Raw genomic sequence first — 25,780 nt, 5'->3', positions numbered from 1 at the left:
GAAAAACAGACGGTGTGTGTCCTCAAGGGTGTCTGGATGGATGGACAAATTATCATTGCAATGAAAGTAAAGTAAAACAATATTGAGATAAAACTATTGTTTTGGCTTCGTGATATTTCTGATTTCTCAATGTATTGTAAATGAGTGATATTTTTTTTTTCAAATGGGATGTACAAACAAGCGAGTGTGGCATTCATATTATTTTATTAACATTACTTACAAACAAAAACAGGTATTAATGTTCTATTTTGTGCATACGAAATAAAACACACTCATTCCCATAGTTACGACGTTAAAGAGTATGGAGACTCACTCGCGGTAAAATTACCACGATACTTAATGGTACAGAGATACTTGTAGATGCCGAAAATATTTTGGAAATCCTGCGTGTTCTTGAGATGAAGTCTTAAGGTCTGAAGTATATATTGAGTGACCTCGATGTAGATGCATAGGGTACTGTGAAGACTGTAATCCTGAAACATTGATTTTACTTTAGAACTGGAAAGTTTGAAAAATAGATACAAAAGTATTAATGTTAGGTACCTGTAATATTTATAGACATTTTGGTACTCTAATGATGTGAACTACATTTACATAGATAATTTTCATACTTTTTTCATTAGAATATTTTGGGATAAATATAATTGAGGTATATCTTCAAGCAGATCAGTAGTAAATCGCATATAGACTGTATATATTTAGGAATCTTTTCCCGGCACCACTCAAAAATAGAAGATATCACAATCTGACACATTGAAAAATGTTTTTATTGATAAGAATGTATTCATATATAATGAATGAAAGAAGAGTTTTAATAAATGGTGCTATTTAATCCGTGCATGGTACATGTAATGGAGTCTTGATGAATTGGAGAGTAGCTAGTATCTCACTCCCCTGCACATAATCATTAATGAATCAGTGGTTCACTCCCATGATTGCAGCCTGTAATGATTCTATATCTAACATACGATTCCTGTCATTGTAGCCTGTGCAAAAGGACATTACGGTCCTAACTGTAGTCGTGTTTGTGGACATTGTAAAGGAGCGGATGCATGTGATCACGTGAATGGTTCTTGTCCTTCACGAGAATGTAAACCAGGATGGAAGCAAACATCTGATCGAAAATGTAACACAGGTTTGTTTCCAACTTTTTTGATATGATGGTTTGAAACAAAATATCGGTATCTAAATGATATTCCATTTCATCTTAATGGTTCATATGTTGGAAATATGCTGCAAAAACGGATTAATGAAAGATGGATGATTTCCATTTATCTTGTTACAACGACAATCATCTTTTGTATTTGGTGTTCATTTAATTTATACAAATAAACGGTGAGTGTCGCCATTTTTACCTGCATTCCATTGGTGTTCAATGATTCTATTGAAACATTCTCCTAAACCTTGTTTATCAAGATACTGTTATAAATGCTTATTGTGAATTATCAATGACATTACGAACGTGCGGAACACAACCCCCAGAATTTCAAGATGTGACGTGAAATACTCAGATATTTTGTTCGCGGGTTGATAATCATTTTTGATACAGTTTGGTTCTGGTGGAAAGCATTGATGATAGCTGTTGAGAAGATATAGAAGTGTTTGCCCAATTATCTTTTGCATTGCTTATAGGACTTACGAAATAAATAATTATTCGTTATCTTCACTTTTCATATTGTTCTCTTACAATCTATGCTGTCAGGAAATCACATTTCTTCTTTTGTAATTTTGTAATTTGCGGAACATCTGGGTATGTTTTGGGTGACACTTCTTAGAAAATATTCCATACCACTCTCAGACATGTGTAAGGAAAAACTGCTTTACCAAAGGAGTTTTCTACATAAATTCTTAAAATAATGACATCTGGGCTTTTGATTTAGGCCTTAGGGTGGGGCCACTATATACTGAACATGTATTACATATAAGAAAAAGCTTCTCTACTCTCAGTCATCAGACAGTCACAACTTAGGGTGGAATCAATATGACCATATAATGATATGTCTTAAATCTTATAAAATATATCTTCTGACAAATGATTGAGAAACATTAAATGCATAGTTATTATACCCACTATTATCACTCTATCTAAGTTGTAAAACCCCCGGCACCTGGTATAAAGATTTAGACTCCATGTTGGGGTCAATATGAATAAAAATGCATTAAATGTTAGAAAAAAAAACTCTTCTATTTTAAAGTAGTAGAAGATAATCTGAAATCCATGAAGCCTATATTGCTATATAATGTAAATGAAACTCTTTTCCTCTACTTTTGCAGCAGAAATCTCCTTTAATCTTATGTACTGTGACACTTTTTTGTTCAGAATGATTATGAATATTCATGGCCTTAATGATCAAGGTCAGTTCATGATCCCCGTGGTAAGGTTCTAATTTCAGATTGAGGCTAAACTTGTCATATAATAATATTGGAATTTTCATGACCACTGGGACAGGGGTACTGATTCCAGCAGAATCATATAAAATATAATGGTTAAATGTTTAAAGGACACATCACATGTTTTTAAGGGTATACAAATTGTATGTATTTTGTCTTTCTTATGCTTATATTAATAAATTCTAATAGTTAATTTACCGAAATATTGCGATGATTTGTCACGGTGCAATGTAAATCTAAACCCCGATTTCAAAAAGGCTCCTTCATTAGTAAGGCAGTCACGTGGTACAGTGATGTCACACGTGCTCTTCTCCGATAAACTGATAGGGAACGTATTGTGAGATGTTTTCAAAAACTTAGCTTTTAGGTGCTGAATTTATTCACCATGGATAACATCTACATCGATGTTGCCAAATGTTCCCGAGTCTTATATGGTTAAGCTACCTGTACATACAATTAGCGATGTAGATATCCAAATAAAGCGGTTTGTGTTCTAGTAGCTTTCGATTAGCAATCAGATGCTATTGGAAGTCTCCTATAAAAATCAAAGCACATCCTTTCCTGATTCGAAACACTTCTTCAAACCTTCGACCTGTTTCAGGTGTTCAGAGAACAGGCCTAATCTTTCGTTTCATAAATATGACACAAAAGGGTAGGCCTACAAGAAGAGAGAGTGCACAAGGCATGACATGGATATACCCACAAAACTGTAGTATTTGTCTATATACGCCTACATGTCAAAACTATCCCCGCGCTGCCCCTCCAACCGCCCATGTAATATTTCTCTCTCGCGAACGCAAACACACACATACACACAAACACACATATACACACAAACACACACATACACATAAACACACACATACCCACAAACACACACATACACATAAACACACACATACACACGCACACATACACATAAACACACATATACACACAAACATTGAGTCTCCCTCCCCCCCCCCCCTCTCTCTCTCTCTCTCTCTCTCTCTCTCTCTCTCTCCCTCCCTCTCTCTCTCTCTCTCTCTCTCTCTCTCTCTCTCTCTCTCTCTCTCTCTCTCTATCTCTCTTTGTGCTACATACTTTTTAAAAAATTGGTTCTCTCACTTCATACCTATGAAGTTGCACATTTATAGATTTGCTTACTCCACCTGTTCAATTTGATGCATATCTCTAATACAGTAGTTAGCTTAAATTCCCGTGTTGTTTTTATTTTCTCCATCACAGTACTGATTTTTTTTACGTAAAGTTAACACGTTTTAAACGTGGTAAAGTCCTGCTCATGACCATTATGTTCATTGAAAATAAAACTGCGCATAGTGTTGTTTATGCCTAATTTAAAGCTTTCCTTTTCTTATTCAAAACATGACAAATGGTAGTACTTGCTTTGTGTGCTCCCGTGTATTTGTATGAATGTTTGCGCACTCATACCTGTATGCCACGCCATATTTTTATTTATATTTACTCCTGTATAAGTGCATCTTATATAAATTATGAGATATCTTCTATTTTGAATAAGATATCTAATAAATTTCTTAAGATGTCTCATATAATTTACAGTTGATATTATATGTCATAAAATATATAAGATATGTTTTAAACTGTATAAGATATATCATCAACTTTTATATTAAACAAGATATCTTATAAAGTTTATGAGATACCTTATAGAAGATAGAACATATCTTATAAATCTATCTTTATAAGATGTCTTATAAAATATAAGATCTCTCATATGTTTTTAAAGAATATATCTCATCAATGATTTTTTTTAAATAAGATATATCATCAAATTGATGAGATATCTTATAAAAGGGCCTCGATGGTCGAAAGGTTTGAGCATCGCGCTCAAAATCACCGGCCTCTCACCTCTGACCGGCGCGGGTTTGAATCTCGCTCGCGCCGGTAAATGAGAACGTTTCCCAGTTTACTTTCGGAAGGTCGGTGGTCTCTTCCACTAATAAAACCAATAAAAACCGGTCAGCACCAGATAACTAAGTAATTGTTGAGTGGTGAAAAACAGCAAAACAAACAAACAAACATATAAAACACACAGGCTATCAAATATGTTTTATAAGATATCTTATACATGCTATATAAGTTAATTCATATTGTTATAGGTCAGAATTACCCAGCAGCAGAATTTACTAAGAAAAGCATTCAAACAAAAGATAATATTCATTTACAATTATTGAAAGAAAATTATACTAATACAAAGTACTAACTTACGATAAGTGAACAATAAACAATGTCCGTGCCGAGTAAAATCTGTACACAAAACAAATCACAAATCGTCTGTTAATTTGCAACGAAATTCCTAAATCCTAGCTCCAGTTATAAAATAATCCAAAATGCCTAAAGTGCTTGTCTAACCAGGGCTTAACATCGGTTAATTCACAGTGTATTCATAATCAGAACAACTTTTCTGGTATATTTTTGAAAGACACAGTTATGCAACCATTCCGTCATCTTTCTATTACGTGATAAACATTGAAGTTTAGAACAATCTAGGTCACAGGTGTCACCCAAGTGCAAGTATTGCACATTAATATGATACATTATGTAGTTTATAAGACATCTTATAAAATATAAAGATATCTTATAAACTTTCGTTTATAAGATACCTTATTCGAGTTATAAAATATTTTATAAGAATTTATGAGATATCTTAAATCAAAAAGGTTAATAAGACATCTTATATAGTTTATGAGATAAATTATATACTATATAATATATACCATATATCAAACGAGATATCTTATAAGGAAAACATACACACGCGCGCACACACTCACATCGTCACTCAAATACACACCGACACCCACGAACGAACACACTCATGAACACACACCTTTTTTGCTAAACAAAAGCAAAGTTGAGGTTACGGACAGGGACTTGGGTGGTGACCATTCGTGCTCGCGTATGGCCTGAACTTGACGACCATTCGTGCCCAACCTTATGTCACCCTTACGGCACATTTGGTCGCCGAGCAACGATACGTTCGGCATGTTTGGTCACTGGCGACGAATTGTGCGACACGAATGGTCGTCGGCGACCAAACGTGCCCCACGTATCGTTACTGGACGACCAAACGTGCCAAGACGACCAAATGTGCCGTAACAGGGCCTTAAGGGCGGGTCGAAAACTGCCCAAAATTGGCAAATTTTCAAAAGCTAAATGCATGGCGATGTAGAGCAGGGAGCCCTCTACCACAATTGTAAATTTCATTATCTCAGGGGTAGGGGTTGTGACCCCAGGGCGGTGCTAAACCTATTATATAGTGTTTATATGTAAAATACATAAATACCATTTTCTTAAGTGTTATTGATACTAAATGGATATTTATGCAGAGCGGGTAGTCCTTTACCAAAATTGTAAATTTGATGATCTCGGTGTTGAGGTTTTGCTATCAGGGTGGGGTTAAAATGATCAGTACTTAAATGTGTGAACTATAAACATTTTTAACTTCTTCTTGATATTTGGTATGAAGTATCTCTGAAACTAGAGGGGGCATGATTTGTAAATTTCAGGATTCCAGCACCCCTGGACCTTAGGGGCGAGGCCAAAACTGTCCCAAATTGACCAATTTTCCTCTCTACAACAGCACATGTTTAAGAAAAACTAAATGCATTAAGATGTAAAGCAGAAAGGCTTCTACCAAAGTTGTAAATTTCATCATGCCCTGCGTAGGGGTTCTGGCCCCAGGGTTGGGCCAAACTTAATCTATAGTGTTTCTGTGTAAGTTTGCTGATACTGTATAAAATCTAAAATGGATATTATCGAATAGCAGAAAAATGGAAAATTTTACAACCTTGGGTTTTGACTCTATGATGGGTCCAAATTAGTCATATATTTTAATGTTTTAATGTTAATACACCTATTATATCATGTAGCGCCTTTCATCAGATTTTTCACTTATGGGGGCATTGAAGTTGTAAGAGCACATATTGTTTTATACCTTTGTTGAATGTTAAGATTTAGCTTAGATATTCAGAAAAGGAATTGTTTTCTGGATTCCATAGCCCTGGGAGTAGTGATACTTTTCAGGTGATCGATATGGTTTATGGGCCCATTCTTTATATATCAATCAGCTAGAGTTTTATCGTAAAAGCTACTACCTACGTGAAGACATCCCTCCACAAGTTGTGAAAACGCGTAGAAACCTTTTCATCACCAAAGATGATGATGCAATACGCAAGTAATTTCGGTAATTTCCCTAGTGCCCGTACACATACATGTTTGAAATCTCAACCTCTCTATAATCAGAGTTTTGTGGTTTGTAAAACCACAACTTTATCATTTTCTGAAAATAAATTGCAAGACTATTTTGTCAAGAAATCAAGGGAAGGAGAAGATTACCGGTATCTCTTCATTACAAAATATCCATATCTAGGTACGGTTTTCGCACGAACACATTAGTGTTTGGTATGGTTGTAATTGTCTCCGGTAGGTAACAAAGAATGCATTTTGAAAAGCAAAATGTGATGTATTCCATTTGTACATGAAATAGAATGGTATTTTGTATTATTTTTACACCATCATATACATGTGCATGTATACTGTATCAAAGGTTTGTATTTATCTTTTAGATATATAATTTGGTGATTCTATTGTTAATCAATCAATATATTGTGTACAATGATTTCTGGCTTGATCATGGGGAGATTGTGTGGTAATAGTATCATGCAATGAGTCATTGATGAGTAAATGTTTCAGATAAAACTCTTATCATTGTAGCCTGCGAGAAAGGATTGTACGGCACCAACTGTCGTTATGCCTGTGGGCATTGTGCGGGGAACGTAACATGTGATCACGTGGATGGTTCTTGTCCTTCTGGGTATTGTGAACCAGGATGGAATCACACATCGGATCGGAAATGCGACCAAGGTATCAATGCATGATTTAAATGCAAAATATCTGTAAATGATAGTATTCTGCGTATGGTTAGTTTCTAAATTGGGCAGCTTCTGGCAAATAGGGTGATATTACATATATTTTAGCAGTTTTATTTAAAGTCAGCATTTCACAAATCTCATGGTCGTCATAACGGTCCAATTTACAAGTACAACACGTCATTGAGTAAAATTGTTATCAGCTTCATACCAATTTAGGCCGTTATTGACCACTGATTTTAATTATGGATCACTGTTCGTTATCTTAACGTTTTCACGAAATATTTGCTTTTTATTGTTGTAAAGTAACTCTCGTTTTGTTTTGAAAACAATAGTTTTTCGGAAGAATGTAAATTGAATGCTCATCCCGGTCATTATTTATTGATAACATCAATCTTAAGATTGCACACGCTCTGGGAGGGGTGTTATCGCCTTGAATTCGTTAAACAATACACATTATATAATTAAAGAATGTCTGGACAATTTCATCCTATCGATGCTATAGCCATATGTGTGGGGAAGTTTATTGTATTAATTATCTAGCTATAAAATGAAAGGTGAAGATAACAAACAGTGATAAATCTCATAACTCCAATAAGTAATATGAAATAGAGAGTTGGGGAAGCACGGATCCCTGGATATACCAGACTTGGTATAAGGTGACTAGGATGAGTGAGCATCCTCTGTTGTCAAACCCGCCGTGAGCCCTATATTTTGATCAGGTGAACGGTGTTATCCGTTGTCAAAATCAGTGTGTCAAGAGCTCCCGAACAACCGACCTGAAACACGTCAGAAATCATTTAACCCATTGGTATTTTGTATTAGCAAACTAGATCGCTATAACAACCATATGATTTGCGAAATGCTGACTTTTGGAACCCCTGCACCGTCAATTTGTTGTTCATTAGCCTGCTTCAATTAAAACACTGACCATAGTGTATATGTTAAGATACTTATTTTTCATAGATTCGCAATCCTGTACCACTGCGGGTGACAACACTATAACCATCGTCATCCTGATAGTTTCTGTTATCATTGTTCTTACCGGAAGCATCATAAACTTCCTGTTGTGGAAAAGAAACCAGTGTAAGTAAATCAATTTGCAACAATAAAGACAGGCGCTTCGTAATTAATCTATTGGAGAGCAGAATAGTATATGTCAAAACCGTGACGAGAATTCAAATAATCTTTTATGTCATCAAATATCTAGAATCATAAGTTACTTTTAGACCATAATAATTAGATTATATTTCTTTCTTAAATTAATTTGTGGCTTATATTGCCTTTGCATAAGATAACGGATACATTTTGAAGAGTCGAAGTTTTATTAATCTGGATATATTTTCTTTTATTTCAGCCCAGAACACAAAACGGGGGTGAATATGTTGTTTCATTGTTATTATTGGAAAGTGTACTTGTTCGGTAAATTTGCCACTAAGCGGGTATATCACGGTAATTTTCTTCTTGTTTCAGAGTAAAAGAAAATTCTAGTAGCCAAACGACGGCGCATGAACTTCCAGGTAAATTCATAATGAATATATAATGATGAGTGTGTCACCGTGTGAATATCTAAGGTGAAGATATCGAACAGTGATCCATTTCATAAATCTATAGTCAAAACCAGTGTCTAAAGAACAGTTTAACAATTGGTATAATCCACGTCAGCCAACATTTGACCCACTGCCAGACTGTATTTAGAAAAAGATTATTGAATTCGCAAAATGCTGACATTCAACGAGTCTGTAGCTTACTTCAATTTTAAAAGCGGGTCATATCGTTTGAGAGACAATGTGACATGTGACAATGAAATATTGTTACATAGATATAGGTAGTCAAGATGTATGTTCAATAGAAATCCAATTATGAACCAGATACAATAACCATAAAGTGATTATGCTTGATATACATCTGTTGTGACGTGCCTGAATGGTATATATATATATTGCTCATGCAGTAATTTTTAGGTTTAAAATGGAGTCGATGGATATACTTTGAGTTCAAATACCCGGTGTACAACTTTGCACAGCAACGATTTGATTAGTGATAAATAGCTCAAAGAAACTTTGGTATTGATTTGATGAAAATCAATGATTTCTTAAGCACGTGATTATTGAATGATACACACATCCACATTCTTTCACAAGATTAGATGCCTCTCTAAGGGAAGACATATATGTACCAGTAACATCGTATAAAACTAAAAACTGTAAATTGCTACTCCTTACATAATCTTTTTCTGATAATAGATTTCATGCAATATCAATGTCAATTGCATTCCTTAAAACCCCAAGTTTCCAATTTACAAGAAAAACAACACAAATCTGTTGAAACAGGAGTATGTTGGAATTCAATGAAATTGTTTGGATTTTGACATACATGTAGTTATTTAAATTGTCAAGGGACACATCACTAGTATGCACGTACTCATACATGAGGTTTCTTAAGCGTTGTCTTTATATTATAATTGGTCTCTGTCCGTCGTCTGAAATGTGTTTACAATTGAAAAATTAACTACAATTTCAATTCTTTTCAAATTTAGTATGAACTAGTCTCGGGAACAAGTGGGACAGAAATCGTAAATTGTAGGACTCCTGCACCCCTTTGGCCCTTGGGATAGGACATAAATTAATCACTTTTCACAAAGCTTGGTTTCTGCAACAACACACCTTTAAGACAAACTATATACCTTTTCATGTGGAACAGGGAAGCTTCTACCAAAATTGAGAATTTCATAATCCGAGGGGTACATGTAACAGTTTTGGCTTCAGAGCAGGGATAAACTTGGCATATATTGCGTAAAATTTATATATATTGTAGCATATTTGTAAGACTCCAAAGTGCGATGGGACCCCAAAGTGCGATGGTCACGCCAAACCCCGATGGTCTGCGCCAAACCCCGATGGTGTGACACGCCAAAGTGCGATTGTCCACACTCATGCGCCTAAGTGCGATGGTCTGACACGCCAAAGTGCGATGGTGTGACACGCCGAAATCCATTGGTTTTTGTTAACGACACAGTGTTTTGGTACAGACTGTACCAACCGTGTGTTGTCTCACTAAAATATCAGTGCAAAATTCATGCTTAAAAATAAGAAGTTCAACTTATTTCGTTACCATCTAGTTGTGTTGATAAACACAGACTTTTCCAGCGCGAAATCGTGAAGAATGTTTTGCATTATCGCATTTCCCCAGGATTTTATTATTTGTACGTCACAAGTAATAAATTATCATGAATTAAAGAATGTTTGGGCGAAGTAGATAGTTCGACAACAAATGTATTTTGCCGTTCTCACTATCATCAACAGTGTAAACCTTGCTGTTGCTGTCGTCCGTGTTGCATTTATTCGGTTTCATTTTGAAAGACGTTAAGAATGACGTCACAATAACGTGACGTCACAAACATTACTGAACTACGCACCATCGGACTTTGGCGTGACCATCGTACTTTGGCGTCCGTAATGTTAACAAACCATCGCACTTTGGAGCGACCATCGCACTTTAGAGTCTTACATATTCTTTAATGCTATTGATACTAAATTGAAACAAATCATATATATTTCAAAGGAGCATAGGTCCTCAGTACCCCTTGCTTGTCGTAGAAGGCGAGGTAACGTGTCACAGTAGGTATGGACGATAAAGATCCCTCCCTCCTCAAAGGTCAGAAGTGCTGAGCACATGCCGAAATTTTGCAGCCCTTTACCGGCAGTCCCTAGATGAGTGAAACATTTTCAAGAGGGACGTTGAACAATATTCAATCAATCAATCAAAGGAGCAAATTGTCTTTCATTAAAATTGTAAATTTTATTATTCCAGCAATATATATTATTAGTTCCAGTGTGGGTCCAATAGTATCATAGTGGTTATTATCTTTTCCATCTGAAATGCTTATTTATTTTTTCTTGATACCGAAGAAAAACCAAAAGCATATCTAGAGAACAGAAAAAAGGTGTGTACCTCTGTGAATATTGCAATCCCGGGATTTTGACTCTAGAACGGGTCTAAATAGCCATACATGTAATTCATAGATTATATTCTGTAAAGTATTACGTTTTATAAGCACGTCTTCCTTTATGCTGCTACTGAATATAAGTAGTTAGCTAAGTATGCGAAATAGGAAAACAAATGTCATAGTCATTGGGGATAGTGATGATGTTAACAAATACCCTGATTATCAATAATATTTGTGGGCCTCTTGTTTGATTACATAGAAACGAACATAAAATATCTTTAAATTGCTCTTAACTATTTCCAAATAATCTAGTATATGTGTAATCAATATACATGTATGCATTCGTAAAAATCAGATGAAACAGTTGATTTTCAACCTGTAGAATATTTTCTACAATGACGTCGTTATCAGCACCTGTAATACGTTATCTTGTCACTTTTGGCACTTTCTTTAAAAATATAGGATACAGGATATTATTATTTCTGAATATGTTATAACTATTCGTAAAAATTAAGACTTTTAACTATTTCTTTAAAATATTTCATTGTATTATACATTGTAATTCTGATATCATTGATTTTCATTCCATACTAATATTTTGTAGTTATTCCATAACACACTTGTTTGTTGTATAATTACGTTACTATTACTTCACCTCTATTATGAATTATGTCGAAGATTATGCCAGACGATAGACTATATCTGAAAAAGGCGAATTTGATTCATTGTCAGAATGGATTTAAAGTATATTAGAACATATTAGAACAAAAGTATCTACCATCTACCCTTCTGAGTTTAGTAAACCAGACGTGATAAAAGATTTAGATATGTTAAATGGGAAATATGGTTTGGTTCCAGCTGACAAAGCTTGTGATAACATTATCTTTGTAAGGCTCATTATTACAACCGTATTTTAAACGCACTTGGTATTAAATCTACTTTTTGTAATCGCAATCCGACTTAGAGATAAACTCCAAAAAAACTGGCAGTAATAACAGGTCTCTGACTCATTGCAGTGAATGAAAGACAGAAGCAACGTTTACCAATTTTTTTGATATAACAGCAATGGTACATTCGAGATATATTAAAATGGACAATATCGGCCGCATGTGAAACACTTTGTGGGGTAACTGGGGAGTCGCCCAGTGAACCAGTTTAACTTAACTTGTAAGGGGTACACCGGGGGGCCCGAGTAAAACATTCAGTGCCCAGACCTGACCGGACGCCTGCATTCTAAGGAGGGAAGCGAGACCCGCCCTTCTCACCCTGTTTCCTGCAGATCTACCTGGTATGTAGATTATCGTGTTGGACATAAGCCCCTAACATGCATCAGACTGTAACATCCCCTCACTGAAGTGAGATGAATGTGGCCCCAACCGTCCCCAGTGTAGGCCCCACTATTAGTTTACTTGTTTTAACTTTTACAACTGATAGTACTGTAAATTGCCCTCGATTATTACAACTGAATTTTAAACGTACTCGGCATTACCTCTACTTTTTGTAATCGTAATTATACTCCAACTGCCCTTTCAAAAGGTGAAATTTTTCGAAACCATGCTTCAGTCTTAGGCACATTTCGTATCCCAGTCGGTAGGTTGAATGAATATAAGTTACTGTACCTATACTGGATTCGTAAACTTCATGAAAATCCTTACAAACAAAGATACATCGCTGGATTCGAAAATATTAACAGCTGGGAAGGAGAAACTTGTACTATGCGACTACATATCCCAGAACTGGTGTAAATCAAATGCGGATTCTAAAAATACTAATGAACGTTTAGTTAACGTGAAATCGCTAAACCTTTCTCAGAACAACATCAAAACTTATGACTTTTCAACACTTTACACGACCATTTTTCACGATGAATTAAATATTAAACTTGTTGACATCATATACAGTTGCTTCTTCAACAAAACTGGAAAACGGAAATATTCATATCTAGTGATCAGTCATTTAAAAAAAATTATGGTAAACACTACTCTGATTCCACGCTCAAACACTCTAAACTTGAAATAAAAAATATGTTAGAGCTTCTCATTGACAATATCTTCGTGGTCTTCAGTGGTCAGGTCCTCTAACATTATGTTGGAATTTCCACGGGCACGAATTGCGCAAATATTGTCTGTCGTGTTTCATACTGATTGTTAGACCGTTCGTGGCACACTGATGATCAAGATATAAGGCTCACGTTGGGTGTTACCGGTCGACAAGGGGATGCTTACTCCTCCTAGGCACCTGATCCCACTTGGTGTGTCCAGGGGTCCGTGTTTGCCCAACTCTCTATTTTGTATTACTTATGGGATTGATGAGATTAATCACTGTTCGTTATCTTTCACGAGACAATCAAACATTATAACTGTGAAATACGATAACGAAATTTCTTCATTTTCAGACACAACAAACAGCGAATATCAGTATGTACTATTTTCATTCACTAATTATGTGATACCTTGCTACTCTATGATGTTTTTTATAGCATAAACAAATCTAGAATTTTAGTTTATATGTTCATTTATACCAGGGTTAGATCTCCATATGCAGAACTCGGAGACCTCGACAAACCAAACACATACGAAGAACTTAACCAGCACGTGTATACCGAAGCTGTTTAGAAGAATTGGATCTGAATTTCTATATTGATAGATCAAAAGACACAAAAAGTATACTAGTATCTGAGCAGTCTCCTCGAATTCTATAGAGTGTGCTGTTGTCTCGCACGTAAAGCTCATAATTCAATGATGTATAATTGAAAGTGGTATGCATGCAAGGTATTTTTGGCAACATACTTATTTTGTGTTGCTTTTGTAATATTTTGCATTGGAATGTAAATATTGGTTTTAATTTTCATGATGTTTCTTGTTTTACATTTTCAAATACTCCCCAGTATACCGAACTAGTTTAGGAAATGTAGGCCTGGATTTCTTTGTTCATATATCAAAATAACACTGAATGTATATTAGCATCTAGGCAGTCTAATCGACGACGATGGCACGTGCAATTGTATCATATGTGAAGATTATGATAAAGCGATGTTTTTTTTGAAAAGTGATACTCATGTAACGTATTTTTGATTTGTTCCTATAACAAGTTACTTGAGAATGTCAAGTATTGGCTTTCATTTTCATGATGTTTCAACTTGTTTTACACGTTAACGGGATCTTTGATAATGGTTTTTGCTTTTATTCAATATTAGCGATACCAAATAGTAACTGTAGCGTGTTGAGAACATATACCATGATGTTATATGTGACTGACTACGTCAACCCATTGCAAACTATATATTTTTGAAGCGTTCGGAGAAGATTAAGTAACGAAATTTTTTTACAGAATTTCATGGCTGAAATCAGAAAGTTATGTAATGTCAAACATAATCTGAATGAATCAACACGGAATCGGTACTCTGAGACAGTATACAGATGTTAGGAAGGGAAAATTTGACTTTCCAGAACTACATTAACATCAACAAAGTTATGAAAAAATCACATTTAGAGATCCGAGGAAATATGCTATTTCCAAGATATGGGCTCTTTTTTATGGAAGTATATTCAGTATTTTGTTGAATGCTTCGATGGACACAGGGCGCATGCATACATATATTTCAAACTAATGATAATAAATAATTTACCTTCTCAACACCATTGATAGTTAATGAATCTCGATTTTTCTTCCAGTTACTTTTTATTTCAAATACCCACAAGCATACTGAATTTGTGTTTCCCTGCAGTTCGGGTGCTTGCATAGGATTTATTAATCCCTCTTTAGTCGATAATCACTTACGAGCGCCACGATCGACCATTTGTAGATAATTGCAGAACTTGTCTGGAATCGCAGGTTTTCATTCGAGATGATGCGAGTTAATCCATTCTGATTCCGTCGGATCACTAGATACATTTCTGTTGTCACGATGTGTCATGATCTGAACACCCGTTGACATACGATACGATCACATACGTTCTGATAAGATTGTCTCGATTGTCCAGATCAAGTTCACGATTGGACCTCGACCTTATTCAATAATCAAGATCTGAATTTCCGATTTGGGAAGATCATGTACGTGCAAATACGTTCGTACACGGCACGTTACATTAAACACGAACCGATGCACTATGTTGCAATAGGATGCGATTGTGATCGCGTGTGATATTTTTTTATGTAGATATTAACAGCAAACTAACAAGTCGACATTTTGACAAACTTGATGATTTTACATGTAGCTTCTTCATCGTCAATTTCCCATACATATGTAACAATATTCCATTATCACCTGCAAGTGGTATTTAGATTTATCAGCAATGGTTAGATACGCAAGGGCTTGTTCTGTTTATGATCGGGTTTTAAATCGAGACAAACAAGTTAATGTTACAGGGTTTTCAACAGTCTCGTTTAAAGTCACCATTTCGCAAATTCTATGGTGGTTATAACGATCATGTTTGACAATACAACCTGCCATTCGTTTAATTGTTGTCTGACGTATTCTTTACCGATTTTAGACCGTTCTTTACGCACTTGTTTTTATACGGATCACTCCGTTTACCTAATCAAGCTATGGGGTAATGGCAAATGTGAATGACCAGCAGGGAATGTTACTCCTCCTAGACACCTTGTTCCAACTCTGGTATACCCAGGGTCCGTGCTTGCCCAACTCTCTATTTTGTATACCTTATAGAGAGAGTGAGGCTGATCACTGTGTGTCACTATTGTTTACAATAACTTATAATGTGGTAATAAGTTCATACATCATTTGTGTTGATAAACGAGGAAGCATATCTGGGGAGGGAGGTGCTCCATACTATGAATTCCTTTCTGTGGTATCCTTTAGTACACTCATTGAAATCATGTGTTTTTGGTAATGTAATTGAAAAACATGAGCTCTTCTGAAGAATCCCAGCTTTGGTGAAAAAATCCACCAGGAGTCGAAATATATAAGTTTTTCTTTTCTTTTTTAGACTTTTAGATTACAATTTATTAAGACCATGACTCAGAAAGATAAGGGGGGGGGGCTGTAGTTTTTACATTGCAATGAATGAGGACTCTTTTTTAATAAACCTTTCTTATCAAGATCAGCCGAACCATGCTTAGTTATATTTTTAGGCAAGCATCCATCGTGCACATTTATATTTGAATTGATAGAGAAATAGGTTTAGGATATTTTTTGGAAGAGAAGCAGGACCTCTTTAAATCATATGAATATGTGAATGTTTGCAAGTTGTTTGAATTCAACTTTTTTCTTGGAAATTTTCATTAGAGTGGATCGAATTTCATTTGATGAATATAGAGGAAAATGTTTAACTTTTTTCTCTTCAGATCAACAGGGCCATGGTAGTCAAATTTACATTGACAAATTGCCCTAGTATGTGGATATATGCACTGTGTCCCTATGGGGTTGGGTTGGTGACATTATATAGGGTTTTAAATTTGTCAAGAGATGAAAAAGGGTAGCATATTTCTGAAGTACAGCATAGGCAACGTGACTCTGACGAGCGTTGTACATGTAGCACATGGACATATTTCAATTGTATACTGGATGATTTCACATTTGTCTGTATTTTTTCATTCATTTGTTTCTGTATAGAATGCGAGTATACATAATATGTTACCTTGGTATTGTGAACACATTTAATTATTTTATTATTTTTATTTAATGTGTAAATTCACCATTATTGTATAAACATTCTTATCTTAAATGTGTATGAAGATTCATTTTCAAAGTTTATGTCCAGAGATTGAAATTGTTTTGTTCATATGTGTGTTTGTTTACCAGATGGGTAATCTTTTTCTACCACTTGACACTGCACAAGAGGTTTAGTTGTCAACGTAGACAGGTCTAGATCTGCGGTAACTACCAAATTATGGTCAATGTAATTGTAACCGAGCTGCAAGGAAAAGGTCTTGATTCGGCTTTATGTTGATTTATTTTTGTAGAAATGTGTAAGGTATTGACCTATACTCAAAACAAATAACAATTGTATTACACAAAAAGTACAAGTTCATAATTTAGATAAACTGTTGACAATAAGTTACCAATAATACGGCATACATTGATGATAGAAAAATAAGACCTAAGTAAATATGATTCTTAGGTACCCCAAAATGCACCTGTAGAAGCTGGACAGCTAGATGTTCGAAGTATAGATGCACAGTTCTTTCATTTACTCCATTTGAACGGTAACTTATAGTTAAAGGTGACTCGTGACTATTGGGTAATACTTAATGACAAATGAAATTTAATGCTACAAAAATATCAACTCAATTCAATGCACATAAGAAAACCAATTCAATCCGATGCGCAGTAGAAGTCCTATTCAATCCAAAATGTATTAAACTTTTCAAAAATATAATCAAACGAAAAATGAATAAATACATAAGAAATGAATAAGAATAGATTTGTACTACCACATAATTAAAATGGTCAAAGAGCAAATTTGCTCTAATAGAACATGTTATCCCTCCAGAAAGTCCACTTGCTTCCTGGGGATTCTACTTTGTAATCCCAAGTGACTGGTTTTGGTTTTGATTCGGATAAGATATCATCATATTGCAGTGTAGAAATGATATCAATTATAGGTAGGATTACAAGATGTGAAGACAATTACAAAATATTAATAGTGTGTTAAGTATCCTTTTTGAAAAGTAACTGCTAAAAGTTGATAATTAATCATTGGATTTTGAAGCTAATGCATTGTTATGGCAAAACGTATGCTAAATGCACTTGAAAATGTCATTTATGTATAATTTTGATGTGATTAATACAGTTTCACATGTTGGTGTTAAAAATTTGATGATGGTATCTAATACCAGTTTATGAAATGAATTTTGATAATACTTGTAGCATTTATATATACTTAATTCTTGTCGTATGTCAACGTGAATTCCAAGCATGTCAGCATGTACCACTTTGAAATTAAATATCATCGTATAAGAAATATTTAAAAATCCTGGCAATTATTGAGTACCAGCATACAAGATGTTGGATAAAAAATCCATGTATTCCTTCAAATTATCATTGCTGAATTTTATGTCGGCATGAGTCATTTATGTATACATGTAACTTCTCTATGTCGACATGTATCTTATCTCATTCTGATTTACTCCGGGTCTGAAACATTAGAGGGTAAGATATTAGTGGTCAACTCACCCCACCGTGAAAAAGAGTTCCATTTACTGGTTATAAAGGTTAGCTCATTCAGTTTCATTCATAATGCATTACACATAGCGAACAGACATCGGATTCGGAAACAATGAAGACCCCTACCCTGGACCTGGAATTTTGAGAATAAAATTTGGAGGAACAGCTCTCCAAAACTAGAGAGAATACATCACCATATTTTGTACTGGAGGGAATTGACTACTAAACACTCTACCCTCAACATTTCAGGCCATGGGACAGGGGTCTTCGATGTTTCTGAAGCCGATATGTAATTACTCAGTGTAATGTATTATCAGTAAAACTTGGAGGAGCGGTTCCCCACAATCAGAATGAAAATCATTACCATTTCTTCATAGTGGTGGTGGTTGACACCTTGCCCTAAGCATATCAGGCCCTGGGTAGAGGTATTCAATGTTTCTGAACCCGACGTTTATTCAATAGGTGTTATGTATTATAGATAAAAACAGTGGAGGGCGGATATTCACAATCGGAGAGAGTACCATCACTTTTTTCACAGTAGTTATAGCTGACCACTAATATCGTACCACCTTCGATGTTTCCGAACCCGATGTTTATTCATAAGAAATAATGAATGATGAATAAAAAAGTTGGAGGGCGGATCTCCATAACCAGATATAGTACTATCATACTTTTCTCACAGTAGTGTTAGTTGACCACTAACACCCTATCTTGTTGTCTTTTCAATACATATACAATTTTGAATAGCGACCTAAGTTCTTGAATGTAATTCCCTATTGAATTGCGAATAGTTAATTGCAAATTGCATTCTGAAATCCCATACTATTGCCGGAATTGTATCGTTTCAATTTCATTACTGTAAAGCATCAGCAGTATTTTATTGTATTGATTTTATAAATGAAGAATATTAAGGTAATTTTATTGTGTCAATTATAGGACAATCCGAAAACATGAGTTATCTTTCCTTAATCCGGGACGTAGTACGCTTGCATAAGAGTAGTGTAAGACTTCCGGGTATTATATTCGAGAAGCGTCATTATCAACATTGCAGAAGGCTACAAATATATTGCTGTATAATTTTACAGTAATCACGCCAACAAATATGTTAACGTTAATATAAAAAAAATCACAATGCATAAGTTTACTTCGTACACGTGAAAATAACCAACTTTGCATGTAAAAATAATAGAAAATTAATGTTGTAAATAGAGGAGGACCCCCCCCCTCCCCGACCCGATAGAATGTTCTATTGTTAAAGTGATGTAATTTCCTACGGCGGGCCTGTCATGAGACGCAGTTAGATTATTCTAACTACCCTTCCCCCTCCCACTTTCTAGGATTTCACGTGTTTTATGACTGAAATTAGTATATATTATATATTGCATACATTTCCTCAGGCCTCAGGATCTTTAACCCGTGTTTCTATACAGTCAGACTTATAGTAAAATATCAGAAGTTACTTGTTCAATATCAATGTAGTACATTAAGCGATAAAAGTTCTGCCACGATGTACGTCTAGGTATGTCGGACTGACGCCTCTGGATTTTGAAAAAGTCCATCTCTTTGATTGGCGAGTATAAAATTTATCCCAGCCTGTACTTGTAAGTGAGAGTCCACTGACAGATTTCCAGCTGACTACTCACAAACTTTATACAGTTTCAAATACAAGTATAACCATAAATAATTAGTCGTCAGAAACCATCTTTAAACTAACATTTACACTTACAATTGTTTTGAAAATAAAATAACTTATACTAGTAATTGAACGCCCTGAATTTATAGTTGGCAAGAGTGTGCATCTGTAAATACAGCCATTTGGGATAAAATATTTGGAGTTTTACTCAAATTATTTTGTAAATTTGTGGCGAAAAGGGGGATCTAAATCTGTCATTGCAATTTCTGTTATGACCGATACGTATATATAATCACTTACATTTCAAGGGGGCTAAAACGAATAAAAGAGGGAAGATAGAGAGACGTCAAAAGCATTCTATTGGGGGTTAAACTTACCTTCCCCCAAAGAGTACATTTGAGAATATGGCAACAGCCCCACCCCCCTCGGGATCACACAGGTCTATGAAAAATAATTTATATCAATCGAGCAATATTGAATAAAATTAATTTTTAAAAAAATATTTAATTACCTATTTTTCTGCATTTTAAACATATCAGTTGATATTTTAAAACAATTCCAGCCTCATAGTGCAGTGTACAAATGATTTGCACACAGAATGAACATGTCCAGGTACTTTCGAGAAAGTTACCCAAACATTGCAATCTGGTTTATTTTTGAAAGAATCGATTGGTAGTGGTGGAATAATTTTAGCCCTGATAAAACAATGAGAGCGTTGATTTCCTAATTTAATTGATTTTTGTTTGTTTTTTTTATTTTGGAAAAAGGGGGGGGGCATGTTATGCAAGATCTTTGCACGTGTCGATCCTCGTAAAAACCCGAGCTTTGAGTTGATGAGATGCCATCATCTCTTGAGAATCAGAAGTTCTGTTCTGATTTCATACACAATAATTATGTCAGTCGTTATTGGAGACATTTGTAAACAAGTGAATGTCTGCGTGATTTCCAATTCAGTTTTTAACCACAACCACCCCCACCCCGAAAAATCACAGCCGACTCGATCAAGAAATTCGTTTTTGTTTCCATTAACATTTTCTTACTCTCTCGTACAAATGATTTCAACTGTTTACGATTTTGAACAACACCCATACTAATATAACTCTTATAATATATGCGCAGTCTGAGTGTGTTACTACCCGGAAGTTGTCATATTGACACAAAATGTAAGAATACAAAGAGAGATAACTCACGTCTTCGGAAAGGCCTATATAATCTTTATACCTGTGGAATGTCCTTGAAATTTTATTGTATGAATTGTATAAGACTACAGGAGATCCCTGAGATTAATTAGTAATTCTTTTCTACAATGTATATGCATGTCACGGGGAATTGTTCATGCATATGATGGAAACTATGGTGAAGATACTCTATTAGATAACAAATTGCCTTAATTTAAATGAAACGTTTTAGGGAAGTTACAGATACACCATTCTGATACCTATTCAACACAAAATGGGGAAATTGTTATTTTAAGCCCAAAAATGTGCTAGTTGAATTTACGAAATTTAAAGGAAACTATGAAAACAAGTCATTATTTTTGTTTTTACCCTTCATGAAACAAAATTTGGAGTTGTGTTTTTTCACGTCCTGTTCCATGTTTTTACTCAGCTAGAGGCATTGCCAGCTGTTAATGATGTGCCGCACATTTTGACCTGTCGAATTCTTTAAGCGTATTCATGCTGTTGAAGGTATGTTCAGGAATGTGAGTGTTTAGGTATTCCACCTTCCTGTGACGTCACAAAATTTTGACAAATTCAATGATATAAAACTTATACGGTACAAAATTTGATGCACCAGATGCACATTTAGACAAATAATGTCTCTTCAGAGATGCTCAACCGAAATGTTTGAAATCGGAAACAACAATGAAGTTTTAGAGCTATTATAGGGAAAAAGAGTGTGCCAACAAAGTGGAGTCAATTTCGTCCAGGGATAAGAGCTATGCGTGAGGGAGATAATCCTTAATTTTGAAATGAATTTCTAAATTTTATCACGGCAATTAAATATACAACCGCATTTGCAAGCTAGTAACGAAGTACTTAGCTATGCATGACAGAAACGTATGTTTGTCAGAGTCTTTGTCAATGGTCATTGTAAAAACATCTTGTTAACCATAAAAAAAATTTAAAGTCTAGGTTATAATCATATGTTTCAAAATATTGAATCCAAGGACAATAACTCTGTTTTCATTAAATTATTTATCAAGTCCATTATGCGATAAATTTCCTTTTTTTTCAAAAAAAAAAAAAAAAAAAAACCAAAACATTGAATAAAATTTAAATAAACAGTTTCATGAAATTGTTGTGAATACTATTGTACCGTTACAACCAGTTTTTGTGAAATTTTGATAATGCTGTTTAATGAAAATTGCAATTTTCTGACGTTGATAACAGCCATATTATGCTAATCGATAAAAAGATATTGCTACCGCAACACACTTATTTCATCACTTTTATTTGTTACTAAGATATATTATTTGAAGAATCGACAATCAAATATAAGATTGAAGCTATAATTCTAAAAGGGTGGAATTACCTTAATCTAGTATCAGCTTCTATACAAAAAAATTGACAATATACAAAATTTGGTAATCAACGTTTATACAAATGTGTATATCAACAAATTTTCTCTTCAGCATCAATGTAACTTTGATTTCAGCGATGACGGGATTCTCGGATAAAGTTGTATGATAACTTGCAGTGGTCATTGCGCTAATGAATTACCGTGTAGTAAAAGAGGCGGGTTGTTTTCCGTGGGTTGTATGAATGGATGGACAAATTCTTATTGCAACAAAAGTAGGTCAAGGCTTTATTTTTATCAATTAAACCTGAAATATTTCACATTATTGTATTATAGATGCACACTACTTAGGAAAACCTTCATTTTTACCCAATACAAAATTGTCTTCATTTACGATATTTGATAGAAACTATAAGAAAACAAATCAGTGCATTGGCTGAAAATTCTTCATCAAACAGAATTATGGGTTATGCCTTCTTATTGTCGTATTTTCATGTTTTACTTAGTTAAAGACAATAACAGCTGTTCGTGATGTGTCGCACATTTTGAGTTATTAAGATCTTTATATATATTCATACCATTGGAGACCTGTTCTGGAATGTGACTTTTTACGGTGTGTCAGCTCCACTATTCTCTACCCAGAGTTCCGTGCGCTCCTCGCACTACACCTCAGTCAACGGTTTTTTACATAAATCTTGTAAAAGTTTTTAATATTCAACATTTATGTTTTCGACTAAATATTTAGTCATACTATGAAATGTTTTTGGTGCAATTAAATTGATTCTTACTGTAAATTGTTAAAAAAAGGCCTTTTCTGGAACTACGTCGTAATATGCGTATCAATGTAGGACATCCACGTGGTGAAGATTTGAATGTAAACATAAAATCAAAAGTAAACAAAGGCTGTAAAAATACGATAAAACTTGTTAAATAAGAGACAAACAGTTAAACAGTAAATATGTACTGATTAAAGTACCAGTGGGCTATGAAAAGAGCCTGATATCATCACCTGTTATCAGAACTTTTAAACGGAAAGGAAACCGAGAATTATTGTTTATATCATGTGATTATATTGTCACGTGATTCCAAGCGTTGACAGAGGTGTATGTGAAGCTTGCGTAACGCGCCCTCTTGTGAGAGAATGCTTCTCCACAACAAAATATATAACATACAATATTTGGTGATCAACGTCTCTTCAATTATGCATCTCAACAACCTTTGCCTTTTCAGTATACATGTAAATGTGACTTTGATTTCAGAGTGCGATGACGGAACTTTTGGATATAATTGTGTGGTGATTTGGAGTGGGTACTGCGCTCATGGATTACCGTGTAGTAAAACAGACGGTTTTTGCCCTGGAGGTTGTGTGAATGGATGTACAAATTCTTATTGCAACGAAAGTAGGTCATTCTGAAGTAGCATCTCAAGTAGATTTAATACGCTTTTCCTGTAACTTCTTTTCTTAATTGAAATGCTCCTTTTATCGAGGTTTTTTTGTAACAATTACACCTGAACTAATTCACATTTTTGTATTATCGATATTAGCACTGTAAAACAATACTCACTTTCAACTTGCCATCAAAACAAAACAATGTTGTCCCTATTCATGTTCACGGTAATACCGTTTTAGTAAAAGCAGCTACAATTATATGCGTGGACTCAGAGTTCTTTTTTCAATGTCAAACTAAATGTTAGAACCACCCCTATTTTCATTTAAAAGTCAAGCTAATGGTGATAATTTGATACCAGTCTTGTAGTGAGATAAGTTCATAGACAGGAGTACAATTTATGTGGTATAGTGAGTATTTCTTATCATTTTGTTTTCATTACCGGATATTTCAGGATATATGTCTCACGGCGGTACAGCTGGCAATTGCACCAACTGGAATAGTTACGATTATATCGATAACATGTTCACATCTGTTAATCCACCAATGACCTTAGAACAGTTGGGGGAGTTCCTCTCAAAAACCTCCAATTTAATTGAAAAATCCCACTTTCCCTTGATGAGGTGTTTAGAACCATGTCTAGGGAGAAAATGAGTTCACCTCTAATTTAATGGAAAAATATTACTTTCCTTTGATGAGGTGTTTAGAATCATGTCTATCGAGAAATTGTGTTGATGCTTAGTAGCGGAAATTTGGGATCAGGGGTAGACAAATGGACAGTTGTCGAATTTAAGTTTTACTCCACTATCTGTATGAAAACGTTTTTGTGTTAATCAAATGGTGAGAGACAATTTTGATTCCCCGTACGATATATACTTATCTGTTTAACTAACAAATTCTGAGTTACCTAAGTACATATATGTAGGTGCTGTTTTACAAGCACGGACTATTCTGATTTTACATTATAAATATATGGTTGATTTACATAACATTCGACTCAATGAAATGTTTGTTGAATAATATATATTTTCAGAAATCCCAATCAAGGGAAGTCGGAAATAACTCTCCATTTAGGATATAAAAGAAATGAATAGCCAGAAAAGGATTAATTTCAGAATAGAAATAATATGTATGGGAATGGTCCGCCGTAAACGTAACCGGAAAGAAAAGAGAGTAGATTTACTATATAGTCATTTTGCCGGGAAAAGGCTACTGTACAACACCGGTTGACAGGGGATGCTTACTCCTCCTAGGCACCTTATCCCACTTCTGGTAAATTCAGTGGTCCATGTTTGCCCAACTCTCCAATCTGTATTGTTTATAGGTGTTATGAGATTGATCACTGCTCGCTCTCTTTACCTTTCATGTGAGCGGTTGATAATTCCAGACATGCACATTTTCTGTTGTACAAAACAATATATTCCATGATATCAGCCATACCGTAATTTGTATTGTACCATCAACTATGATCGATATTACTCTTTATTATACATTCTAAATAATTTCCAATCGATATCGTAGGGAGCCATTCAGTGTAAAACTAGGGTGAGTTAATCCACTAAAGTTTATAATCTCAGAGTAAACCCTCGTTAGTGTATAATCTCAGGGTAAATCAAGGTAAGTGTATAATCTCGGAATTAATCCATAGAAGTTTAGAATCTTAGGATGCGAAATAAGAAATGGATTGGCTTTAGGATTATGTGACTTTTCTCCACGTGCGTGTAGCTATAATTTTCTCTGTCCTTTCTTAAGAGTAAGAGGTAAACTATCTCTATTCCATCTTTATAGATCAATCAAAGGAATAAAGTGTCTAGTTGATTTTATGGTTTTTTTCATACAGTTTGTTTATAAACAATGGAAGCATAGAATATGTTCGTA

The 25,780-nt window shown here is 34.8% G+C and overlaps 1 long non-coding RNA gene across 1 annotated transcript; it reads left to right on the top strand.

Moving 5' to 3' along the window:
- Positions 1 to 940: 940 nt before the first annotated feature.
- Positions 941 to 18,091, top strand: LOC125661185 (uncharacterized). Its single transcript, XR_007364703.2, has 7 exons — positions 941 to 1,135; positions 7,129 to 7,278; positions 8,250 to 8,369; positions 8,641 to 8,659; positions 8,757 to 8,803; positions 13,628 to 13,649; positions 13,757 to 18,091. It is a non-coding gene; the product is annotated as an uncharacterized LOC125661185 (long non-coding RNA).
- Positions 18,092 to 25,780: the final 7,689 nt, after the last annotated feature.

This window comes from Ostrea edulis, chromosome 8 (genome assembly GCF_947568905.1).
Source record: "Ostrea edulis chromosome 8, xbOstEdul1.1, whole genome shotgun sequence".
Lineage (NCBI taxonomy): Eukaryota > Metazoa > Mollusca > Bivalvia > Ostreida > Ostreidae > Ostrea > Ostrea edulis.
The sequence above is the reverse complement of the archived record's forward strand: the minus strand, read 5'-3'. Positions and strand labels throughout refer to the sequence as shown.